Genomic DNA, 27,989 nt, shown 5'->3' on the forward strand with positions numbered 1-27,989 from the left:
CAATCCAGGTTGTAGCTTGTTACAGATCCCCCATCATGCCCCAGGATTCCCACTCTGCATTTCTTAACATACTAGAAAATATTAAGGTACAACCCAATACCTTAATTATGGGTTATTACAACTACCCCACTATCATTTGGAAAAACTGCTCATGTACCAACATTTAAGAGCTTTTCTCCAACATTTTGGTACAATGATTGCCTGAACATGACTCTTAAGAAAGGAAAGAAAAAGACCCCATGATTGCAGCCACTGCCCATTGCTACCCCTCACACACACATCCATCTGTGGCCCCCTGGTTCCCCCATCCTGGCCTTCCCATACCATCCATATTAGTATCCTCCTTTTTCTTACATTTCTGTCTTACTCTTCTGCTTTTTTTGCATTTTATAAATGCATCTTAAAGAGATACTGCACTCTACCAACTAAGGAGGAAATAATTTAAGTAAGCTGAGTGTTTGGAGGTCATTAGGCCCCAAGAAGTCACAGAGTTCCAGAGACTTTGAAATGTATGTTACATTTTTTAACAACCTTTTCATTCAGTGATTGCCTGAAAAGAAAAAAAAAATCATGGTTAAGGAATCATTTCTTCACTTCTTCTTTACTTTTCCTGCATGATTACAACACATTCTACCTTGCCAAGACTACACTGTGGTAACTGTGGAGGAAATAATTTAATTAAAAGAGGGGTCTGGAGTGCACTAACCCCTTACAAACTGTGTGGCTATATATGCTGTGGGGTGCTTTTTAGAACTTTTGATCAAATTATCAAAAAAGAAGGAAAGAAATTCAAATTATATCATACCATCCCATGCAGGAACAATTAAAATCCCAAGACTTGTATGTGCAAGTACTGGAACAGCAAGACTGAATGTGCAAACAGGAGGACTTTTTTTATTTTTTTATTTTAACATATGTTGATCGGAAAGTCCGACTAGGCTCCACAGAGCCTATTTTCAGCAGAGGCCCAGGGAGAAATGCTCCAGTTGCATGTCTTTTTAATTATATTATATTTCAAATTGCTGTGTAAAAGACCCTTCTTTTTCACTCAATTTAGAGTTGAAGGATGCCCGACTGGGGAGCTGGAGTGAGTGATAGATAAATCAGCTACTGATCTAGAACTGCATTGCAGCATTTGAAAGGTTCTAATCTTCCCTTGGAAGGAGTTACTTCAAGGGGGTGAAAGTAGAAGTCTATATTTTCTAGAGTTAGGAAAGCTTCTAAGGAGGGTGTGATATAATTTGTCTTCTGACAGAAAGAACAGGGTTTTAACATTGAGCAAAAAATATTCTTTCCTTCATAAAGGCACCTTTTAAACATTTCTATCTTAGTGATTTTTTTTTGGGGGGGGGGGCAGTTTGGGTGTGAAGAAGTAACAGCTTCATTGTCACTTTTGCAACATTGAACCAATCTGTGTCTGCCTACCTATAACTCATTAATGACCATGCACTAACATGGATTCAGAATGGTTCCCATTCTGTGATATGAACTTACTGTGTACATATGAGGTACAAATTCAATCAGTGGTCACATCTTTGCATAACACAGTGCTCTTTGGGATGTAGACTAGCAAGATACTGCAGACCACCCCAGTTCTCATTCCTACCTGACCAGCCAATTATCAAGACAATGGTGAGAAGAGCTGTGGACACTGCTGCAAGGATTGGTAATATTATTCCCCCAGGGCAATAAACTGTATAAGAACAAAAGAAATGGAAGAGAGTCATTGCATAATGTTTTCACTTGTGGCCTACCAGTACTAGTTAAGCAAGTTAGCAATGGGAATCCTGGTTCATAGGTTGGTACTAGGCTATCTGCCCAAAGGCATTTATAAGCCTAGCATGAATGTGTTGGCTTTCGCCGCCCCCTTAAATTAGTTCCATATGCCTCTGTCCAGCAGAGCCACTGAAGTGATCCCCAAGGTAAACTTTCTGTTTCCCATCCACTCGTCAAGGTTTCTTTTGAAGAGTGTTAGCGAGGAGCTCTACCTAATGTAGATTGGGATCTTGTTCCAAAGCATGGGAAGTCTCTGGGACAGGAATCTATCCCTCCAGCACGTCTTATTTATTGTTGTGGTGAGGTTTAGATCCCTAGAGCGTGTGGCTCGAAGGGATAAGGTTTTCTTTAAGTGGAGCATGTCCATCAATTCTGGGTTGGACATGGCCTTGTATGTCAGGCAGAGATCACCTCTGAGTAGGCGGTATGCAACCGAGTACAACTGGAGTTTCTTCAGTCGAGCTCCATAGGGCATCTGTTTGAGGCCAGTGATTCTCTTGGTGAGGTACTTCTGTGGTCTTTCCAGCTGTTGCAGGTGTCTTGTAAGGTACATCCCAAATGGGGAGTTTTACTCTATGATGGATCTGATGAGTGATGAGTAGAGGAGCACAATGACCTCTTTTGATCTGGATGCAAACCCTTCTGTGATTAGGTGGGCCACGTAGAAGGATTTTCTAACCACTTCGGCAATGTGATTATCAAAGATGAGATTACAATCTACTTGTGTCCCCAGATCCCTTATTACATCTTCTGTATTTAGGGGACTACCACCTATGTGGTAGTTTGTGGGTATTTTTTTTTTCCAAAGGGGATGACTATGCACTTTTTGGTATTTAGCTTGAGGCCATGATTTTGACACCAGGTATCTGTCTCAGTGAGACCCTTTTGGAGGATTTCTGTGTCAGACGGAGAGTCAATTATAGCCCCTAGTTTGCAGTCATCTGCGAACATGGTCAGCCATAGTCCTCCTGGGCTTGCCTGTACCTCTGAGAAGTATAACAGGAGGGGTCCTAGGACTGAGCCCTGGGGAACGCCACTTGTAACCGGTTTAGAGTCGGACCTAGCTCCCGCAACTCTCACCATGTGGGTTCTGTTCGTCAGCCAGTTGGCAACCCATCTTGTGATGTAGGTAGGGGTTTATGTTCAGGCTGGTGAGCTTGTCTATAGTACCAGAATGGGAAATGGTGTCGAAAGCCTTAGCGAGGTCTAGGTAGGCTGTGTGTACCACCTTTCCCTCATCTATAGCCTTGGTAACTGTCTCAAAGAACTCCACCAGGTTTAGGAGGCATGATCTGCCCTTAACAAAGCCAAACTGGGTACTGTCCAGTGTTTGGAGGTTCCCAATGTCTCTGTTAATGAGTTCCATGATGATGGTAAGGTCAAATAGAGAGCCTTGTCCTTCTGTACAGTACGGGTGGGGGTCTAGTGCTAGGGTTTATATGTGCTTGTTATAAGTTTTAAGCAAGTGCCGGGCTGAGAAATGAATGGCTTGAGTGCTTAAGTTGAAAGTTTGTCTAGTTCCAAGGGAAAAATTGAAGAGGAGACTTTGTGGAGCCGGGGATAGTTTTACCCTAGCTAACTAACCGGCGCTGCCCAGTGCGCAAAACCGGGCAAATACGGTATTTATAGCAGGGAAATGAAAGAGATAAAAATTAGCCCAAAATGGCCAATAAAGTACTAATTTCTGGGCTGAAACCACTCCTCCAGGGACAGATAGGCTGCTCAAAGCTCCCTCTCTCACAGGTGAACAGAGAAACTTCCTTCTATCCAAGTAAGGTATGGGCAAACACAGAGATTTGCAACACAGCCCTGAATTCAGCACTAACCTGAAAACTGATCTATACTAGCTTAGAAAGGCAGGAAGTATATATATATATATATATATATATATATATATATATATATATATATATAGATATATAATTTTTTGTTTGTTTTTCATTTACTTGCTAGCAGACCAATATCACTGTTATCCATCTATAGTCCTGCATTCTCAGCACTACTGCTCACACAGTTAATGAAACATCTGATATACTGAAACCAATGGATGCTGGTTAACTGAAGTGAAGAACTGACTTTTAAGGGAAAAACTAAACACTGCTACACACAGTTTGATTATTGCATGCTGTATTCATTCCATGATGCAGTCAGCAATATCAGGAGTTCAGTTTACACTAGAATTTGAAGAAGTTTCTCTGAAGCAGGATTTGAATCTTAATTTCCCCACTGAACACAAGGCTCCTCATATCCCTGTTATGCAAGGTGCTTCACCCTCTGTATGTCATAAATAAATATAATTAGCTCAGAGATCAGTGCATCTCAAGGGAGAATTCCACTGCAACAACTTTATTAGAAAATTGTACCTGAAAGGAGCATCTGTTACTTCTGGCAATGGATTCAACAGGCTAGAGATCCCCTTGCAGTCTGTTCAGGATGCTAAACACTGAGAACACAAACAATACATTTTATGTCTTGCTGTTATTGTTAGGCATGTAACCTCCCATGCAGAATGAGGTTTTATATATATATATATATATATATATATATATATATATATATATATATATATATATTTACATGCACATACCCATAGATAGACACACACACACACACACACACACACACACACACACACACACACACACACACACACACACACACACGTACCTGTTTTTAAACACTTTTATTAAATTGACATAATTTGAGTAATGACATTGGTACTAATACAGCAATAAAAATGAAAGCAATTACATAGGTCCATATGTGTCTACTGGACTATTGACCACCTAGACCATTATAAGCCTAGCCATGCAAGCCAAACATGCCCCAAGTGTTATTTGTTTTAGACATTTATATAGGGAGTGACTGTTGGTTACAACATGCCTTACTGACTGCCTCTATCCATCAGAGATGTAGGCACCAGACCATGGGCGTTGTATGCCAGGCATCCGTAGGAGACCGATTATAGAGATATGGCTTTGAGGCAATCTGCACAGGACACTGTTTATGTAGTACATTATTCCTATAAAGAAGCTTTGCTGAAATTCCAGTTGCTGCATTTGTCTGGTCAGGTACATAGTGAAGGGGACATTATACTCACTAATGGGTATGATGAGGGCCGAATACAGGTACAGTGACTTCCTTAGACCTATATGCCATGCACTTACATAAAAGTTGAGCAACAATGAAGAATTTCCTTACTACCTTGGATACATGTTGTTCGAAAGCCAGGTTACTGTCTACACGTGTTTCCAGATCCCTGACTAATGGGTCAGCTCTTAGAAATGTTTTATTGATGACGTAGTGCCCTGGGTTGGCAGACTTCCCAAAAGGTAATATAATGCATTTCTTGGTATTGGATTTTAAGTCATGGTTTTGGCACTAGTCATCTGCTTATGTTAGACCCTCTTGTAAGATAATACTGTCTTGGAGAAATTCTGTGACTTCACCCAGTTTGCAATTACCTGCAAACTTGGTCAGCCAGAGGTCATTCACACTGGCCTTGACTTGAGAATTAGAAACCAAACAGGAGCAGGCTCAGCAGAGATCCTTGAGGGACATCACTGCTGAATGACCTCTTTGAGGAGGTGGTCTCACTAGTTCTAACTTCCTGGGTCCAATCTGTGAGGCAGTTGCTTATCCAGTGTGTTATATTGGGGTTTATGCCTAATACTGGAAGTCTGTTAATGCCAGAGTGGGGTACTGCATCAAATGCTTTAGCCAGGTCAAGGAAGGCAGTATACACTATTTTAGCCTCATTCATTTATTTGGTGACCTGTTAATATAAGTCCTCAAGGTTCAATAAGCATGCCCTTCCTTTGACAAAGCCAAAATGGGATGAATCTAATGTCTGATGGTCTCCTATGTCTTTGTTGACCATTTACATGATAATTCTTTCTATGGCTTTGCACACAAGACTTGTCAGACTAACGGGCCTCTAGTTTCTGGGATCTGTTAATGGTCCACCCTTATTAAGAGGGATGATCACTGCAGTCCTCAATTCTTGTGGAACAAAGCCGATATAAGATTATAGTTAAATACATCCACATTACAGGTCATATTTCAGACTATTCAGGATACATCCCAGGATTTTTTCAGGTCTCATTGAGGCTGTGTTCTTGGCCTTGACAAGTAAAGCCAGGACAAGCTGTCTAAAGCTGTATGATTATGTTTGAAGGTACTTCTTGGAAGGTGGCTGGGGTGAGTAGGAGGTAAAGCTGTAACTTACTTTGTCAGCCAGCAGATTCTCACTACCACCCGTCTCAGTGAGTGTGGCAACATTATCCACCAGTGCAACACACTGTTGTATGCTGCATTTGAGGTTTCTGACACAGCTGTAGAAGGCTTCATGGTTGTTTTTTGTCTGGGAGACTATCTTGACCACAAAAGTGGCTTTACTGAACTTAGGCCTCTTAGCTGCCTGTTTACTTTGATGAGAGGGTTCTCATTGTTCTGGGAGTTATGTTCATTAAACCAGCTCAAACTAAACTACTGCCATACTTTCATCTTGTCACTGCACACACACTATCTATAATCCTGAAAAATGTCAAGTTCTATAAAATATCCTTCTCCCTTTCTCCCCAATACGGGACATCCACTCAAGTTTACCATCCTTATTAATCATAAAGAAGGGTAACAACCAAGCAGGGGACTCCCAGTATTCCTATTATTTCTCCAAGCCCTGGAATGCAATCTCTTCAAACATAAGAATGGCCAGAAAACTCACTAGCTTCAAAAGATTACTTAAGCGATACCTTATTTAATCATGGTCCCACTCTTCGCCAAGCTGGATCCTGCTTGTTAAACTTATATTTCATACTATTAATTTTTGTATCATTTTTACTCCTACCTACATACCCATACCTTGGATCCTTTCCCTAACATATCCTTCTTTCTTATCTGGCCTTACACAGCTCTCAGAGAAAACTTCATTCATACTGCTCTACAAAAATATCTTCCTCTTATCTAGCCATTTTAGGTGTCTAGAAAGGTTTTCTTTTGCACTGTTCTAGTTGAGAATAGGCTTAAGATTCTCTCTTCCACAAAACTCCAATTTGCCACGACCTTACACTATATCATACTATATGTACCCCCTCAAGATTAAGTATTTTGAAATTAGGATGTGTTGATCTAAAGAAACAAAACTCACTGCCAAGGTTTTATGGCTAAATAACTACCTCTCTACCATTGTTTTGTTCCACTAAAACACACCTTTATTCTGATAATGTACTTTATTCAACACAATATTCCAAACAAGTACACCTCAATGTTATCCCTGTTAACACTACATTCTCATTTATGTTATTACATCAACTGCATCTTTCCTAAATTGTAAATGTATATTGTAAATTTGCAGTTCAAATATGTAATACATTGACAAATGTGTAAATACTTATGACGGTGTAATATAATTTCAAACTTGCATGTACCCATGATGGAGCTTTCCCCCTCACCCTTCAATGAAAATGGGCTTTGCCTAGTTGGATTATCCCAGTCAAAGACAAAGAAATAGATACATAAATAGCTTAGAATAGCTACAGGGAGTATTTCTTCAGTAAGAGGAAGCTGAAGTACTTATATTGCTTAGTTGAATTTCTTCTTTGATTATTTCTATTATCCTCTGCAATACCCTAATCACTGAATCATCTCTTACCATCTATGTAAAGTTTTTATTTACTCACTTAGAAGCTCTTGCATTTGGTACTTGTGCGTTATCCAAGAAGAGGATATTATTCAGCACAGTAGGTTTTCAAGTTGTGGTATCTGCATCCAAAGGGACATACTGCTCAGTGCATTATAATTTAGTGTCTATCATTTTCTCTAATTTTATTCAACTAAAACAGGAGTGTACATCTAGGCCAGTAATGCTAGAGTAGTGGAGCTACTACTATATCAGAAAGAAAGTTAGTAGAACTGTTCAAATCTCCATTGTTTTCTAACCTTCCTGAGAGTTTTCTGGATGTGCAAATGAAAATAAAAACTTGTTTGAAAGTAAATTACCACAGATATTTTATTTGTTTGTATTTTATTTTACATTTGTTTACCGGGAAAGTCCGACTGGAATAGAGACCCATTTTCAGCGGAGGTCCAGGGAGAAAAGTTCCACATACAACAATAATCATGTCTAGCACTACAAACTAACAATTCATAACATACAAGTTTTGGTTTTACAGCTTGTTAGTTTTGTACACTTAAATATAAAAAATATATTTCTATAGAACAATAGAGAGATTATAGCATAATATATAGAGGCAGCTGAAAAGAGAATACTAGGAGCTTAGATAGCAGCAGATGTAGAATACATGGGCAAGATAAAGAGCTGAAGAGTTAGAGGTAGTTGGGTGGTGTATAAAGATAAGCAGGTATTTATTTAGCTAAAGAACAAAGCCATGAGGTATTTAGCAACTGTTTTAGAGCATGTTTGAAGTAACAGAAGTCGAATGTGGATCTAATGGAATGAGAGAATGAGTTCCATGTTTTTGCTACTTGGTGTGAGAATAGGGAGTTGCCTGTGGTACTGTTGGATTTGAACACTTGTAGTAGAGCTCTGTGTGTTGAATGTAAGCTATGGTTGGTGGTGTGGGGTTGAAGGATGTTTAGTAGGGCATATTTTTGGGGATGGTACTCAAGTTTGTGTGCCATAGTTAGTTGGTTGTAGGATAGTAGCTGAGGCAGTTCCAACCAGGATAGTTTTTTATTGTATGACAATGGTGAGTGTAGTGTGGACAATCACTGGCAAATTTAGCTATTTTATTATAGCATGTTTCCATTTTTTTAGGTCTGTTTTCTTAAGGTTAATGAGAATTGGGGAGGCATAAAGCAGTGTTGATAGGAGGTGGGTTCTTGCAATGGCTACCATAGTGATGTCAGTTAGATACTTTTTGTTTCTGTAGAAGGTGCCCATTTTTTGTGAACTTTTTTAATAGTTTGTGATATATGTAGGTCAAATTTTAGGTTGTTATCAACTGTGACTCCTAGTAGGTTTGTCTGTGAGTCAGGATAGATTATTGTATTGTTGTTGGCAGTGATAGAGAAGGCGGTGGGGGGAGAGAGGATATTGTGGGTTGGAATATCATACACATTTTGCTTTATTAGGGTTCAGTATGAGCTGGTACATAGCCATAGTTCAGTTTCTGAGAAGAATGTCTGTGTTATGATCTGGAGGTGATCTAAGGTGGATGCTGCACAAGTAAGTGCTGAATCATCTGCGTACTGTATAATTGAAGCTAATGGGGTGGCGGTACTCAGATTGTTTGTAAAGATACACAAAAGTAGTGGCCCAAGAATGGAGCCCTGTGGAACTCCTAGTGTGAGTGGGAGTGGGGATGAAAGTGTGTTTTACCATTTTAATGATTGTTGGCAGCCATCTAGATAGCTTTGGAACCATAGGAGAGCAGGAGGGTTGAGGTTCAGACTGGAAAGAGCATAAAGTAATTTGGGTATGGAAACGGTATCAAAGGCCTTGGATATGGGGCATTTGAAAACAATGGGGTTCACAGAGAGTCATGAAAAAGGGAACGGGAGTGCTAGAGTAAAGACTCATCTGTGGAAAGGGACAGTGTTTATTCCGAGTGTGTATGTTAAAAACTCATACAAACAGCAGAAGTGCATATTCCCTTGGCACCCTTGAAGAAAGATTACATTTGCAGAACTGGTTACCAAGTCAGATTTGTGAATATTTTTCTTTAAAATTGTGTGTGGGTCGGTACCAGTGGTGTGACCTGCATGCATCCCTAGCAGATGCAACAAAGTCTCCCGCTTTCTCCTACATTTTAAAAGATAAAACCAAATATTACTAATATGCAATGCTGCTAAAGTACACTGTCTACTCCACATTGAATTACCATATCTAGTTATCTAATGCAGCACAGACTGGATCCTTAGGGGTCCAAGAAAAGAAGACAAAAGTAGCATTGATCATTGAAATCGCCTCACCCAGTGACTACAGTATCCTGCGTACAGAGAGACACAAAGTTATAAAATATCAGGATCTGCAAGCAGAAATGAGAGCAATGTGGAAGAAGGATACCCAGACAGTTCCAATAGTAAGAGGAGCAATGGGTCTTATAAAAAAGAGATTATATATTTAGATATGTTACCAATACATGTAACTCCATACGAATTACAGAAGGAGTCATCACTGGGCACATTGTGGATGCTGCAAGGAGCACTTTTGGCTGACATCAAAGAGTGAAACAATACTAAATTTATGAACTTTAATCGTACTTTGACTTAGGAATGGGGTCCATTCCCGTCACTGTATTAGAAATTAAAAAGGGAGGGGGGAAAAGGACTCAAGTCCAAATAACACCAGATGATGTTGAAAGATCTAACACGCACACATCTGGACCTCCATATTATGCAAACAAATAGATCAAGGTACCAACATGTTGCATATGGAGTCTTTAAAATTTTAAACAAACACTCTACACCTGAAAAAACATGAAAGTGATCAAATATGCAACACTACTTCTACTCCGCTGTAGAAAAACGTAGTCCTGCAAAAAGGAGAACTTTGTTGAAAAAATGTAAAAATAATTTTGCACTGACATTTCCGCTGTACATATTGCAATATTGTTCATAAAATCAAAAGTAATGAAAACAAATAATACATGAAATACCTGTAGAAACCATACCTCTCAGCCTCTTACAGCAAGAAATCTGTACAAAACCATTAATAGAAGTGGAACAGTGGACCAAAAATAAGGACATTTTTAGATAGTGCTCTTACAAACTTAGAATGTCAATAGACTAACAGGTTTTGCATTAGTATGAATTTTCTGAGGGGTATGAAGTCTGAAACTAAATGTCATTATTTTCTAACTTCAGTGTTTAAAGATTTGCCACTAATTTGAGAGTAAACCACAATTTTATGAGAAATGGACCAAAAAGATGAGGCAAAAATCTGTACAGTTGAGAGGTAATATATTGACGATAATGTCATTGACAGACCTGCAATTCTAGCTACAAGAGACTAATACTGGATCGGAAAAGCAAAGTGAAACTAAAGAGAACTTGGACAGAAAAAAGTACCGCAATTTCAAAGCAGAAGGTGGACTGAAACTACAAAATATAGCCTAGTAATTATTGCATTCCACTGTAACTAAAAATGATGCACAAGTTCAGAACCTCAGTTATGCTACTGGTTCACATCATCGCATTACTTTAAACAAGAATCAGCTACAAGCTAGAAAAGGCAGTTCTACACGAGTTTCCAGGTGCAGAAATCACGGGCAAGAATTCTGAAGCAAAACTCAATGACTATTCTTGCTTTTAAATCTGACTAATGACTATGCGGTACTTTTCCGTTATCGGGGCAACATTTGTAATATGTGCTTGGAATATTAGCAGGTGCTCGCAATTACTTCACAGCTCATGACGATGATCCTTGCTGGTTCACTACCAATTCAAAAATTGCAGTAGAAACGGATCAAAAATACAACACAAATTCGGAGACTTTCTGCAAAATGAGAGACATCTGACAGGTATACCTCTCCCCTTGTATGCACTGGTATTGTGGACAAAGCCAAACAGAATCTTGGTTGACAGACAAAGATCACAGGCAGGATAGTGGAAAGCTCCCACATATTATAAGATATGTCAAATGTAACGATCATTTAAAAGGTTTCCACCTGCTAAAGTACATTATCCTCCCTTTAATCTTAAAAGCACTATAATGTTCAGATTCAGTCTACACAAGTCTGTGAATGTGCTGTCAACATGCACTATAAGGAAATCATGCAGTCTGTCGAGCACTGTTTTGTCAAAATGGAATTGTGATGTTTTGTTTAGTTGATTTCCCATTTCCACAAATGTTCTGCTGTGTAGTTAACATATTTGCAGACCTGCAGGAGATTTCTCATTAAATTATGACTTTCTGGCAATTCATTGACTGTTGAAGTAAGAAAATATTGACAGATATTCGAGTGTCAGACTTGATAGCGGTGAAAATACCAATATTGTCTTACTTCTACAAATAAAGCCATAATTTTATGAGAAACCTAAAATATTGTTTTATATACATAGCATGATCACTGTGTGCATATACATACTACTGTGGTAACTCAGTCAGGTCAGTAACTAAGTGGATGCTAACTAAAAAAAAAAAAAAAGACGCTAGATGTCTGTTCTTCATATTTTTGCCAACTTCACTTACTTGGCATTTTTCCTTTGTTTCTTAGCTGAAAGGAAAAAAAAAATGAAAATGCTCCCATCCTAGATGTGGATAATTATATTTAGCAAACCAAATTACTGGATCATATCAGCATCTGTGAGCTCATTACGAGTGCATGCCAAGATTCCAAGCGCTCATTGGAAGTGTTGCCCCGATAACGGAAAAGTACCGACTATGCTTTTAAATCTTAGCTGAAAAGCACTGTATAGTTCAAAATGCGATCGCAACTGCTTGTTGCTCGGTTGGCACCCACAAATGTTATGGAAACTATGCACCTGTTGCCCTAGCTATTTTTTTTTTTACTTCCAAATACAAATGTTTGACAGTGTTCACTACAAAAGGCATCGCAAAAAAAAAAGAAAGCAAAGCAGACTGTGTGAAGCAGAAGCAGGAAGAAATGTTAAAACTAACTGTGAGCGCCTTAGTCTTTCATTCCCATTTAGTGCAGTAAGTCAGTGATATTAGAGTCTGAATGCAAGAGACAGCCGTATGTGAGAATTTTTCAATTTATGAAGACGAAAGCGCATATCGGACATTTAGACTTGTATTTTACACCTGGTGTTTTTAATAGAGTTGTTTTTATTCATTATTAAAAGGAAGGGCATTCATTACGGGTAATTTGCTTTATCTCACATACGGCTGTCCCTGATCTCACTTGCATTGAGTTTGTGGTGTTTTTATTCTTTTTGCAGATATTAGAGTCTCACAAGTCTTCTTGTACAGAAATTTATATGTAATGTTGAAGCACGTCGTGCCATTCTATTAGCTTTCTAAACAGATTAGAGTAAGATTTAAAAGTAGTCTGTGATCATGTACCTTTGCTTCCCTTCCTGCCATTTTTGCCTATGTCAAGAATCTTTAAGCCAAAGCATTAATTGCTTTCGGTGATATAAGTTACTAAACTCTAAAATCACATTTTATAAAAACGAATACACTCCCAAGTCCGATGAGGCAGATGTTTCACCTGCATGCGTTTCTATGGAAACAGAACAGTTGTGATTATAGGCTGAAGTCATGTAAGATGTTAGTGATCGGTATTTCTTTTCGTAAAGTGATTAATTTATGTTTACATTATGTTTTCTTAATTAAAGTGTGCTAAAACGGATTACTATCAAAGGTTGCAAAAAAGAGATAAAGGCTTCAGGCTTTATTGACCGCCATAAAAATAGGAGCAACTCAACATCTGAGCGAAGGTAAAACTTAACAATAAGAAATATAAAAGTGGTTACATGTATTATTTTAGCCAAGTATGGATGAGAATGAAGATGCAGAACTGGCACTCTAACAAGCGGTTAGCTCTAAAGTGAAAATCCAATATAAGTCAGAAAGGAATGAAAAACCTAAGACTAGTTCATCCTGGGAACGCAAACAAGACTGGAACTGCGGAGTTAAAGGATGTTTAAAAGTAAGATGACACTGTGGGTGGGAATGAGAGTGACGTGTTAAAGTGGGTGTGGCTTCTGCAACTTAAAAGTGGACCCGAATTTTAAACACTGGGATTGTCCCTTTAAAGGAGACCACACTAGTCTTTAGAAGTGTGAAGTCAGCTTTCGAGAAGTTCTTTACTGTGGTATTTTTCATTTCGGGTGGGGGCGGGATGAGGACCTCCAGCGAGATTAGTTTGTGATCAGATCTCACCAGTGAGGGGTATACTTCTGGCATTGAACATTGTGCTCCCATGTTCGTGATGATGAGATCAAGTATGTTCTCTCCTCTTGTGGGGATGGTGACTAGTTGTTCCATGACATTTGAGTTTATGAATTCCAGGAACTTTTGGGCTAGAGTGTTTGGGCTTGAGTAGTGTTCCCAGTCTATATTAGGGTAGTTGAAGTCACCTAGTATGATGGTGTTCGAGATACATTTATCCCTCCAGTGTTTTCAGGAAGGCCATGTGAGGTTCCTGAGTTTGCGAGGGTGGCCTGTAACATGCTACAATTTGCATAGCAGTCTTGCCTATGGTTAATTGCACCTGGATGGTTTCCGATGCATCGTGCGATGCCACCAATCTTGAGGTGTGGGTGTCCTTGATGAATATGGATACCCCTCCTCCTTTCTTGGTATTGTCCGGGTTTTGTGGCCGGAACGCATGATATGAGGTAAAACCTGATAGTGCTGGGGTGGTCTCAGGAGCCTTGAACCAGGTTTCTGTCACAGCACAGACATCGATGTTCTCCATACTGAGAAGGGCCTCGAGTGCGTGCATCTTGAGGTTGAGACTTCTGGCATTGAGCAGCATTACCCTTAGTTTTTTTCTTTGTTTTGTTCTAGGGTAGTAGGTTTAGAATTTGAGCCTTGCCTAAAAAAGGCACTATGGGGGTGGCAAGAGCCTTTGCCAAAATCCGGAATCCCAGGGGTGACAAGTGCAAGCCGTCCCTTGCGAAGCAGCGTGGCTTGTCCAGCATGTCATCCCAGGCAGACAGACATTGGATCCCCTTTGAATGACACCAGAGTTTAAGCCAATTGTTAAAACTGATCATCTTATCTCTGTATTGTGGCATCATTCTTGGTGAAGGTAGGATACTGCTCAAGGTCAGGGTCATACCTGCCTGGGCTACATAATCAGAGAGCTCCTCTATGTCTCTTTTCATGTAGTCCAGGGAGGTACGTCTCAGGTTGTTTACACCAGCGTGGACAATGATTGAGTCGTACTTGTACCTGCTGTTGAGAGACCTGAGTGCATGCGTTATGTGGCGGATTCTAGCACCCGACAGGCAGCTTACTGTGACCTTCTCCTTACTCAGTCTGGTGAGCGGGACGTCAGTGTGTCTGACTATGGAGTCACCAATGACTAGTGTGTCTGGCATAGTGTTTGGCCTTAAGGGCTGTGACTGCTTGACACTCTGACTGTGTGGTCTATGTGATGCAGGTGTTGTGTTCTGAGGTGGTAGTTGTTTGGGTGTCTGCTTTGGTGGCCTCTGCTGTTTTGGTAGATTTTTGATCAGAGCCTCCGAGTATGTCTTTGTGTGTTTATGTGTATGATTTGAGGTTGTGATGGCATTATGTGAGACTGGGTCGATAGTGTGTGTGGTTACCTTCTCCTCCTGTCTGGTCTTGCCAGTCCTATGTTGAGAGAGCTCAGCCTCCAGTTTGGCCATATAGTTGCATCTCTCGCATGTATTTGTGTTTTGTGGGAGGAGGAGAGGGTTGTCTGTGTACATGAGGCAATTGTAACATTGCCTCAATAATCCCAGGTTCACCAGCTGAGCAGGAGAGGATATTAGCAACTGATCCCTCGACATGCTAGAAGGAATAGACAGAAAAACTTAAAAAAAGGTTTTGGGGATGTGGGTGACCGAGAAATGGGGTTTGCTTTTTCTGGGGTACTTTCTATAACAAGAGTGCTGTATCGAGGTGATAAGTACTGTAGGAGCAGGTGCTTAGCTATACGGATAGAGAATAGTCTACTTGGGAGTCAAGTAGAGATAATTTATAGTTGGAGGATACACTAAATAGAACAGTAGTACACTTTGAGGAAGGTAGTTTTAAGGGAAAATTTGAAGAGTGAACTTTAGGTAGCCCTAATAGTTTAAATCTGCTTAACCGGTGCTGCCCTAGTGTGCAACGGTAGCAGCTTCGCGCTAAATCGTGCTAAATTGTGCTAAAGTGCGCTAACGCGTGCTTTATAGCAGGGGGCTGGAAAAAAACAGGAAATGACCCAAAATGGCCAACAAATTACAAGTTGCTGCTTCTAACCACTCCTCCGAGGACAAACAAGCAGCTCAGTACTCCCCACTCCCACTGGTGAGTAAAGAAACTACCTCTGGCCACACAAGAAAATGGAGGAACACAGAAACCAAATACAAAGCCCAGGGATCAGCAAAATCTGATCACTGGAACAACTAGCAAGTATCATTGAAAAACTCATCAACTTAAATGTAAACCCATACATTACAAGATGGGTTGCAAACTGGCTGAGTGACAGAGCCCACAGGGTCAGAGTTGCTGGCGCCATGTCAGACTCAAAGCCTGTCACAAGTGGTGTCCCACAGGGCTCAGCCCTGGGCCCACTCTTGTTTGGCATCTACTTTTCTGAAGTACAAGCAAACACAGGAGGGTTATGACTGACAAAGTTCGCAGATGACTGCAAACTGGGCGCCGTAGTTGAGAACACATCCGACACAGATATCCTTCAGAAGGGTCTCACAGAAACAGATAACTGGTGCCAGAGCCATGGCCTCAAGTTAAATGCCAAGAAATGCATAGTCATACCCTTCGGGAAAAATAAGGCTACCCCTAGCTACCATATAGGTGGCAATCCCCTGAACACAGAAGAAGTTATTAGGGACCTGGGAACCCAGGTTGACAGTAGCCTGTCATTCGACACTCATATTGCTAAAGTAGTTAGGAAGACCTTCTACATTGCCCACCTTATCATGAAGGGATTCACATCTAGATCAAGGGAAGTCATAGTCTCCCTATACTCATCACTCATCAGACCAATGATCGAGTACAATTCCCCATTCAGAATGTATCTGACCTGACACTTGCAGCAGCTGGAGAGGCCACAAAAGTTCCTCACCAAAAGGATAAAGGGTCTCAAAAATCTGTCTTATGCTGCACGACTGAAAGAACTCCAGTTATATTCAGTTGTGTACCGCTTACTCAGAGGTGACCTATGCCTGACATACAAGGCCATGTCAAACCCAGAGTTGATGAATATGCTTCATCTCAAAAAGTCTAGATCCCTCAGAGCCACAAGGGCGGGTGACTTAAACCTCGACACGGTTATTAATAGGACGTGCTGGAGGGATAAATTCATCACCCAAAGACTCCCTATGCTGTGGAACAAAATCCCGGTTTATGTGAGGCAGAGCACCTCGCTGGCCTTGTTCAAGAGGAATCTTGACCAATGGATGGGAGATCGCAGATACACCCCAGGGGTTACCTCAGTGTCACTGCTCGACAGAGGCACAGCTAAATAATGGGCATAGTTTCTCCAAACTAAGGGGTGGCGTAAGCCACAAAACTATGGCTAGGCTTATAAATGCCCTTGGGCAGATAGCCTAGTATGAACCTATGAACCTATGAACCTATGAACTTCTGGCTAAAAGTATTAACATCTTTACACAAATATTTAGCCCTAAGTAAGAACTACTTATATGCACATCCTGAGCAGCCACCTACTTGGTCAACAAAAGGAAAATCAATGTTACTTCTTAAGAGTTAACCTGTAAGCCACCCTAAAAACTGTAGACCAATAACTTGCCTTCAGACAATGCACAAACTATATACTGGAATTGATCATGGCAATGGAACAAAAGGGTAGCAAAGAAAGTCATATGGAAGAAAGGATCATTTGCTGCTAAATAAAGCTATAATGAAGAATTGTAAAAAGGGGAAGAATCTAAGTATGGCATGCATAGATTACAGTAAAGCATTTGACAGCATCCCACATTCATGGATAAAGGAGTGCTTAAAGATGTATAAAATACAGCCATGAAACAGTGGCAAACCAATCTGCAATTAAGCCATGACAAAGGTCAATTATTATCTCAGGGATAAAAAAAATTGAAAGGCGAATATTCCATGGTGATTTTATTGCCACAGCTGCTGTTTTGTCTGGTCATTAACCCATTAGGCTGTTTACTTAACAGATCAGGTCACATTTACAGTTTGGCTCCGAGAAAACAACCTTGTTTAAAGATTTGTCATCTACTTTTTGTGGATGACTTAGAACTGCATAGTTCATCAGATGGTGAGTTGAAAGCACAACTGCGAGTGGTGAAAACATTCTCAGATGTAAGAATGACACCTGGTCTTGATAATTGAGCAAAAGCAATGTTTAAAGCGGGAAAGTTGCAGCATGGAACTTGAGCAGGAAGAAATGTATAAATATTTTGGGAACTGATGAAGGATTGGCAATAAAACATGTGCAAATGTGAATAAAACTCTGTAAGGACTACTTCAGAAGACTAAAAGTAATATTGAAAACAACCTTGACATTTTTGCTCTTCCTGTTGCATAATTGGGTGTGATTCACTGGCCCCAAAAGGTATTGGATCAGTTGAATAGAAAAACAAGAAAAATGTTTCATGCTTATCAAATGATATATGAAAATCAGTGTGTATACCAAAATTATATATTCCATGCTCTGAAAGATGTATAGGTCACCTCAGAATTGATTTTTATTTTTATTTATTTTATTTTACATTTGATGACCGGGAAAGTCCGACTGGACACAGGTCCATTTTCAGCAGAGGGCCAGGGAGAAAAGCTCCACTTTACACAATAGTACATAAGCACTGAATGTGTGCACAAATACATCTCATCAAATACATAAGCATACCATTAAGACATACAAATAGACAAGAATATATTTTACATTTCTGCATACACATAAGAATCCAATGTATAGATCTGCAGTTATGGGACTGCATACTTATCTGCTGACCACATAAGATTCAAACATTTAAAACATAAGGAGAGGAAGTCTAAGATAATCACTCTGCTTAGTTTATCAGAAGTATTCAGGTGGCAAGCTGGAATGGAAATCAAACCAGAAGTAAACAAAATCAGACAGAAACTGAATGTGCCTAAAACAAAGGAAAGAATATAAGGAGAAGAATCAGACAAGAAGGAAAGAAAGTTGGAAAAGTCATAAATATAGCAGAACGTATACTGATCTCCTGGAAGAACTCCATGTTGAAGAGGATTTGATGGAGGAATGGTTTAGAAGAGGTGAGTTAAAACCAAAGGATGAAAAGTTAATAATGGCAGCCTGAGTAAGTGGACTACATACATGTTGGTTTACAAAGTCCATTGAATATGTGGGAGAAACAGATAAATGTAGGTTTTGTGAAAAAGAAAAGTCCAAGAAAATGAGCTAAAAAAATATTTTTGGCTACTTAACTCAATATCAGAGTTATCAAAGTTAGTAGAACATACGTTTTTTTTATCAACATCCATTTTCTAAACTTTACAAAGTATGAAGCTCTAATGTCTGACATTATTGACTGATAATCCTCAGAGATTTACCAAAAAATCAACTTCTTACAATGGGCTGGGTGGAAATACGAGACAAAATTAATGACATTCACAGTATCAGAGGCAACTGAGAGCTTTATCACTATTTGATCCCTGATTTCTCATGTCTAAATCTGATAATAAGTTTGCAAGACAATTTATGATGTAGAGCTTTAAGAAAGGTAGGTTTCACCAGGCTTCTATTCACTGCACATGGTTCTGCTAGGAAAATGAAATATTTTGCAAAATATTCCACTGGCAGAACTTCATAATTTAATTTTTAACAATCCTAACTAGTCTCTAAGTTGTGAAGGCTATTTAAATAACTACTTCTGTAATATTGCATGTATAGAAACCATCAGTTTGCATGTGGAGTAAGTCATTTTTCTACAGAGGGAAAGTCTATGATTTCACTGTTAAAATACTTTCATTATAAAAATGAAACCTCATGCTTTTATTTTAATCTCTAGTATTCATATTCTAAGATAAGATTTGATCACAACACAGCTGTTTGCTATTAGTTTCTGTCTACCTGCTCTGATCTCTCCATTTCTATACTCACAGTCACTGAGCTGTATTTTAGCTGCTCCTACAACATGACTCCTGCAGTGTGTTTACATTCTTGAATGTTCATAGGTTCATTCTAAGGGGATCCAGTGTCTGTCTGCCTGGGATGACATGATAGACAAGCCTCGCTGTTTCACCAGAGATGGTTTGCACCTGTCACCCCTAGGCTTTCGAATACTGACCAAGGCTCTTGCCGTCCCCATAGTGCCTTTTTATGCAAGACTCAAAGGACAAACCAACCAACGTAACCAGCACAAGTAACCAAAAACTAAGGGTAATGCTACTCAACGCCAGAAGTCTCAACCTCAAAATGCACGCACTCGAGGCACTCCTCAGTATGGAGAAAATCGATGTTTGTGCAGTCACAGAAACCTGGTTCAAGGCTCCAGAGAGCACCCCAGCACTACCAGGTTACAATTCATATCATACCTTCTGGCCTCAGTTACCGGATCACAGTACAAAGGGTGGAGATATATCCATATTCATCAAGGATACCCACATCGCCACGTTAGTAGCGCAGCATGATGCCCCAGAGATCATCCATATACAACTATCTGCAGGCAAAACCACATTTCAAGTCGTAGCCTGTTATAGATTGCCCACCATGTCCCAAGATACTCACTCAGCATTCCTTGAGGCATTGGAAAATATAAAGGTCCTACCCAACACCATAATTTTGAGTGATTTCAACTACCCTGGTATAGACTGGGCGAACTACCAAAGTTCTAACTCCTATACCCAGCGGTTCATAGAATTTATAAATTCAACTGCCCTTGAACAACTGGTATGTTCTCCCACTAGAGGGGACAACATATTGGATTTAGTCATCACAAATATGGGCGCCCATTGTACCACACCCGTTATCACTCCCTCTCTGGTCAGATCAGACCACAAACTGATAACCCTGGACATCCTCACCCCTCCACCTACCCCAGTCAAAGAAACCATTGTAAAAAAACCTTTCCAAAGCAAACTTCAAACTCCTTGCGTCAGAAGTAAACAGCTTCACTATTCCTTTGCAGGAGGATATTGACATTGCCAACATCTTGGCTGACAGGTTCAGTGCAAATTTCCCCCCTCGCCACCTGCAGGGCCTATTACTATTCCAGGGGATTGTGTAACTCCAATTATTAGTGATACATTGGTTAATAAGGCTCTATCTAAAGCTAAAAACACTGCCTCCATGGGACCAGATTGTGTCCCATGCTGTGTCATATGCAAGCTCCAAAATGAATTAACCCTGCATCTGAATACCCTGTTCAGTCTCAGCCTCTTGACAGGATATGTGCCCATAGAATGGTGCACAGCAACGGTGGTTCCGCTGCACAAGGGTGGGCCAACAACCGACCCTGTGAACTACCAACCAATAAGCCTGACCAATCTGATCTGTAAGGCAATGGAGCGAATCATTATGGAACTCATAAATGGAGAGATTGGGAACCTCCAAACACTTGACCCCACACAGTTCAGCTTCGTCAAGGGCAGATCATGCCTCCTGAACCTGGTGGACTTCTTTGAGACAGTTACTCAGGCTATAGATAAGGGAAAGGAGGTACACACAGTTTACCTTGACCTTGCTAAAGTATTTGACACCATTCCCCATTCGGGTATTATTGATAAACTCACCAACCTGGGCATAAACCCTTACATCACAAGATGGATCACAAACTGGCTCTCAGACAGATCCCACAAAGTAAGAGTAGCGGGATCTATGTCCGAATCCAGATCAGTAATGAGCTGTGTGCCTCAGGGCTCTGTCCTGGGGCCCCTCCTCTTTGGCATATACTTCTCAGAAGTACAGGCAAGCACTGAAGGGCTGTGGCTGACCAAGTTTGCAGACGACTGCAAACTGGGTGCTATAATAGAGTCTCCGGCAGACATGGATATCCTCCAGAAGGGCCTTAATGAGACTGATGCATGGTGTCAACGCCATGGTCTCAAGCTAAATGCTAAAAAATGCGTAGTAATCCCCTTTGGAAAAAACAGAGTACCCGTGAACTACCACATAGGAGGTAACCCCCTGAAATCTGAAGTAGTAATAAGGGATCTAGGGACCCAAGTAGATAGTCAGCTTTCCTTTGAAAACCATGTTGCCAAGGTGGTTAGAAAATCCTTCTATGTGACCCATCTGATCATGAAAGGGTTTGCATCAAGAGCTAAGGATGTAGTGGTGCCCCTCTACTCTTCCCTCATCAGACCCATTATTGAGTGCAATGCACCAATTGGAATGTACCTGGCCAAGCATCTCCAGCAGCTGGAGATACCACAGAGGTTCCTCACTAAGAGGATTACTGGCCTCAAACAGTTGCCCTATGCAGCACGATTGAAAAAACTAAGGCTTTTCTCTGTTGCATACCGCCTTCTCAGAGGTGATCTCTGTCTAACATACAGAGCCATGTCCAACCCAGAACTGTTGAACATGCTCCATCTTAGCAAAACCAAATCTACTCGAGCTACACGCTCTACGGATATAAACCTCAGCACAACAATGAATAGAACATGCTGGAGGGATAGATTCCCTTCACAAAGACTTCCCTTGCTATGTAGCAAGGTCCCGATCTACATAAGACAGAGCTCCTCACTATCACTCTTCAAGAGGAACTTTGACGAGTGGATGGATAACAGAAAGTTCATACCAGGGATCATACCAACAGCTCTACTAGATAGGGGCCAAGGGCACTAGCTGCTAGATCAAGGGCCTAGGGAACTAACCAAAGGGGCGGTGAATACCGCACAATGTGGTTGGGCTAATAGGTGCCAAACCAGGGATGAATTTCTGTTTTCCCATCCAGTTGTCCAAGTTGCACTTGAATTGGGTTAGAGAGGGTAGCCTCTGGGATACATGCCTATCTCTCCAGCAGGTTCTATTTATTTCACAGGCAAGGTTTAAGTCTTTAGAATGGGTAATTCTGGTGCTGTTTGTTGTGTGGGTATGCAGGAGGTCCATCAGAGTGGGGTCTGACAATGCCCTGTATGCCAGGCATAGATCTCCCCTCAAGAGCCTGTAGGAGACAGAATACAGGGATACGGCCTTGAGGCAGTCTGCATAGGGCATATTACTTATGCCCTGTATTCTTTTAGTGAGGAATCTCTGTGGATGTTCCAATTGTTACCTGATTAGGTACATACCAAAGGGGCATTGTATTCAATGCTAGGTCTGATGAATGCCAAATACAGTGGAACAATGACTTCCTTGGACTTAGATGCCATACCTTTGTTTATAAGTTGCACAATATAGAATAATTTCCTCACCACTGTAGACACATGATGATCAAAAGTTAGATTGCTATCTATGTGTGTCTCTCAGTCCCTAACTACTGGGTCAGCTCTTGTCAATATGATAGTTACCAGGAACGGATGACGTCCCAAAGGATACTATCATGCATTAATTGGCATGTAGTTTTAGTCCATGGCTCTGCCACCAGTTGTTTGTCTGTGTCAGCTCCTTCTGGAGAATATTTGTTTCACTGTAAGATTCAATGACAGCTCCTAATTTGCAATCATCTGCAAATTTAGTCAGCCAGAGACCACCAACATTGGCTTTGACTTCTGAGAAGTAAATTCCAAAAGGGAGCAGTCTGAGGATTGATCCCTGATGGACTCTACTTGTGACTGGCCTCTTTGTAGTGGTGGACTCCCCAGTTCTAACTTCCCGGGTCCTGTCTGTGAGTCAGTTGGCTATCCACTGGGTGACATATGGGTTTGTACCTAACCTCCTGAGTTTGTCAGCAATGCCTGAGTGGGGTATTGTATCAAATGTCTTGGCCAGTTCAAGGTATACAGTGTGAACAATTGTGCCTCATCCAGTGCTTTGGTGACCTTCTCAGGCTGAGTAGGCATGATCTGCCCTTGACAAAACCAAACTGGGTTGGGTCCAGTGTCTGGAGGTTTACTATATCTGTATTGATCATTTCCATAATAATTCTTTCTATGGCTTTACATATAAGACTAGTGAGACTTATGGGTCTGTAGTTTCCAGGGTCTGTATATGGCCCACCTTTGTGCAGAGGGATGACTGTTGCCTTTCTCCATTCATGAGGCATGAAGCCTGTTTGGGAGGGTACAGTTAAATAGTAATTCCAGAGGTCCTGTTAAGTCATGTTTCATGCTATTTAGAGGGTATCCTGAGATACTAATATTGATGCAGTGTTCTTGGTCTTAAAGAGAGCATTAAGGGCCTGTTCCCTAGTGATAGTAGGGGGAATTATATTTGATGATATTTATTTAAGGACGGTTGGGGGGGGTAAAGTTGGGGCTGAATTTATCAGCCAGGAGGTTTGCTATATATTCTGGCTCAGTAGAAGTGGTTCCATTTGCAAGCTCTGCACACAACTGTGGATTGCCTTTGAGGTTGCAGATATAGCTAAAGAATCCTTTGTGGTTGTCCTTGGCCTGGGAGGCCAAACTTACCTCAAATTTGCTTTGGTATACTTTATTTGTTCTCTGAGTTGTTTGTTTAGTTTGACGAGAATGCGTTTATCCTGCTAGGTGCTGCATCTCCTAATTTTTGTCATGATTTTCTTCCTCCTGTTATATAGCCAATTTATTTTCTGATTCCACCAGGGTGGCTTGTTTTTTTAGTTAGTTCTGTGCTTCTTCCTGGTGGATACAGTAGCCACTATGCAGCTATAAACATGCTTGTACAGGGTTTCTGTGAACAGTTCTGCATAGGCAGGAGGGTTCACAGGGTTTATGGAGGCATGACATTTTACCAGGTTCTCAATAGCAGGAGGTTAGCCTTAGAATAGTTTCTGAATATTCCAGGGTTAGTTGGGGGCCCAGGTTTTATTTTTATTTTAAAGGAGGCCATTGTATGGTCTGACCTTACAAGGGAAGGCATTAAAGTAGGGGGTGTGCAGCAGTCTCCCATAGTAATGAGGACCAGTTCCAGTATGGTTGTACCCCTGGTTGGTATATTGACTATCTGGCTCAGGGAGTTTATGTTTACAAAATCCAGGAATCTCTGTGCCTGTGCATTTGTTGTCATATAGGATTCCAAGCTGATAGTGGGATAATTAAAGTCACCCGTGAATATGGTATTGGGTTGGATGTTTAGTGTTTCTTATAAGTTTAAATACATGGTATGGGTTTCCTGGGTCATAAATGGGCACCTATAGCTTGCAACAAAGTGGTATTGGATTTTGCCTATGGTGATTTAAGCATGGAGCAGCTCAAGTGCATTGCCCTGTTTGACCAGCCTTGAAGTATACTTATTTTTGATGTAAATAGGGACACCTCCACCTTTTGTCCCTGCCTGTGATGTAGCTGGCCTAAATGTGTGGAAGGCATTATAACCCTGCACTGTTTGTATGCTGTCCATAGCTTTAAACCATGTCTCAGTGACCACACAGACACCAGCATTCTCGAGGGTAAAGAGAGCTTCTAGGGAGTTGAAAAAGCATTTTTTGAAAGACATTTAACTGCTACTCTGTTTAAATTAATGAAGTATTTTTTAAGCATCTATACTAACTGTGTTTACAGTGGGTTTTTGCAGTTTCCTTCAAATGGCTATGTTACCTGCCTAAAGCTAACATACAAACTGCTTTATTATTGACTCTGAAACTCTGTCTTGCAGTTATGCCTTCACTGTTTTTTATTCTGTGCCATAAAGATGTTTCTGTGCTGTTTTTATTCCAGGGGGCTTTGACAGATTATGTTCATCTTTCCAATATGGAAAGCATACAGTACTTGAGACTGTTTTGTATTTTCAGGGGCAGTGGCAGTATTTGTTATCTAAAATCAGCCTTTTCATCCTATTACTCACAGTTTTGCTCACTGCACATAAATATTTTGGTTGGTTTCCTGATATGACTACAGCAACTAAATGCTCAGCCATGTAACCAGCTGAGGTTCATGTGCAAAGGCACAAAATGGAAAGGATATATTCATTCTGTTAACATCCTTAGCATTCTGTGGCTGGGTTGCAGTGTGCTTTTTTACCATAAAAATAAAATTTAAGTATAAAAGAGACTTTAAAAACCCATTACATCAGCCACGATGCTTGCGAACATCTTACCCTGCATTTTGGAAGGGTACATTCCCTGGAAATAAAGTGATGCGTTAGCATAGTCAGGCATTTTGCTGGTCACCCGGAACAAAAGACACATTTTTAATAGCTCTTTAAATGTAATATACAAAAGCATGAACACATTCTACCAAAAACGGAGAGTTAAGCTGCAACATGTTGTTGTTGTTACTGTTGTTGATTTCTGTCTTGTCTATTTTAATGCAGCACAAAGTGAAAGTGACCGCATATCTTTCTTCTTTCAGATTTAACAAAGCAGCATTTGGAAAGGCTTGAGACTGTCTGCAGATAGGTTTAATTCTCTAGAATGAGTGTTTGCTTTACCACTGTCTTTATTTAAGTGAAGAAGTTCAAAGAGTGATGAATCATTCAACACGGAGGGCTACGGAGAGATTACTGACTGACATACAGACTCCTGAAAGGTGAAGGACCAGGTCATTTTATCAGAACTGCTAAGGGTACCAAGACCCGAGATCTTTCTAGTAAGAAAACAATAAGGTGTGTGTGTGTGTGTGTGTGTGTGTGTGTGTGTGTGTGTGTGTGTGTGTGTGTGTGTGTGTGTGTGTGTGTGTGACACATGTAGATCAGTGTCCTGAGCGGCACATACCCTGCGGCATGTTCAGTTTCTGAGTTAGTTATTTTAATTATGATGGGAGCTTGTCCTCCCACATAAGAAGCTAGTTTGTGTGTGCTTGGTGTGTATGAGCAGTCAGCTGTTGTGTATCATTTTCTTTCACTGTGTCTTTGCATGTGTGCATGCGTAGTCATTGTGCATGTGCTACACTGAGTAGGTTGACTGATGTCTGTGCTTTGTCGATATGTTTTTTTGTTCAAAAAAGGGACATTCAATTAGCCAAATGTATTTAATTTTTTTATTTGACATTTGATTATTGGGTAAGTCTGACTGGGCATAAATCCCATTTCAGCAGTGGCCCGTGGTGTGTGTGTATATGTGTGCATGTGTGTAAATATATATATATATAAATAGCATAATGGTTAAGGTGTTTACCTTGTAGACACAAGGTGTAGGGTTTGATTCCCACATGGGGTAATTAACTAGGCTTAAAATGGCCCACAAGGGCACTTAGCCTAGTACTAATCTATGAACATTTTATACATATATATATATATATATATATATATATATATATATCAACAAAACCCTGTGGCAGTTGATCCCAACTCAATAAATTCCCTCCAATACTTCCAACTAATCACAGACCAATTGGAAACTAATACTTATTGTAAACTGATGAAGTAATGTGTAACATTATGAAATCGTTTACACAATAAACAATTTTGGATTTTACTGAAGCTGTTTGGATTACTGCTGTTGTCTGAAGCTGTTTAGATTACTGCTCTTGTCTTCTGCCACAGGGTTTTTATTGCTGTTGGACTATTGGTTTTGCTCTCTGTTCCTATGGGCTTTTATTTTTCTAGTTTATTGAAACTGTGAGTATGGCGGAAAGCACTAATGTAGTTTTGGATGTAGAAAAGAATTTATCTATGGGTACATCCTCTTGTACAAGGTTAAATGATTTGATGGCAGTACAGCAAAATCCGCTGCTAGAAAGTGACTTACTTGTTGAGTATAATGATGGCCAAGTGTGCAATGAAAGTATGAACATTAGAAGCCTTGAACTGAAAAGGAACCTGGAAAATGACATCTTCAGGTTCAAAAGGCTTCAATGCCAGTGATTTCACTTGGAAGCATGTCTTAATAAAGCAGTGATACCACGAGGGCTGAGGGTCTTAAACATGCCACCATATGGGAATACATATCCCTCTCTGCTAGCAGAATGGTAGAAGATTAATATAGAGACCAGTAATGCCTATTTGAGACTGCTTATTAACTTTTTTACTCCAATAGAAAAAGAGTTGTGTGATAGGGTTGCTGAACAGTAAAATTAATATGTGGACATTGTAGGAGATGAGCAAGCAGATGTCTATTTTAATGACCTTACAGAGAAAGTGTCATGCTATGAACAAATGCTGCTGCAGCAAAAATGAAGGAAATTGGCCAGAGACTTGCACAATTTTTCAAATCAGCACATCTTTACATGGCCAAAAAGCCATATGGCTTCCAGTGAAGGAAGAACCAATCAACGCCCGATTGTGAGTGAGAGCACTAATCAACAAGAAGGTACGATCGAGATGACCAATGGTATACAAGGGGAGGCTTCCAGTAGAGAAACTCTACAAACTCAGCAGGTGATGTCACTGGTGCATCCTCCATCAGTATACTCCACTCCATTGGTGGAGCTACCTCCTGCAGGTGAAGCAGGGACCACCTCTTAAGCTTTAGAGAACACGACAGTGCTGAGATGAAAAATGATACCCGCAACAAAACAGCATAACTTTTCAACTTTTCCCCTACCATTTCAGAACCACAGGAAGAAGTCCTTCGACCAAGGAATGCAACAGGGCAGTCAGAAGAGAAAGGAACCAGTGACTTTGTTCCAAGTAAGGACACTCAAGAAAATG

Source organism: Protopterus annectens, chromosome 6.part1 (genome assembly GCF_019279795.1).
Source record: "Protopterus annectens isolate FY-2018-M chromosome 6.part1, PAN1.0, whole genome shotgun sequence".
NCBI classification, from domain to species: Eukaryota; Metazoa; Chordata; order Ceratodontiformes; family Protopteridae; genus Protopterus; species Protopterus annectens.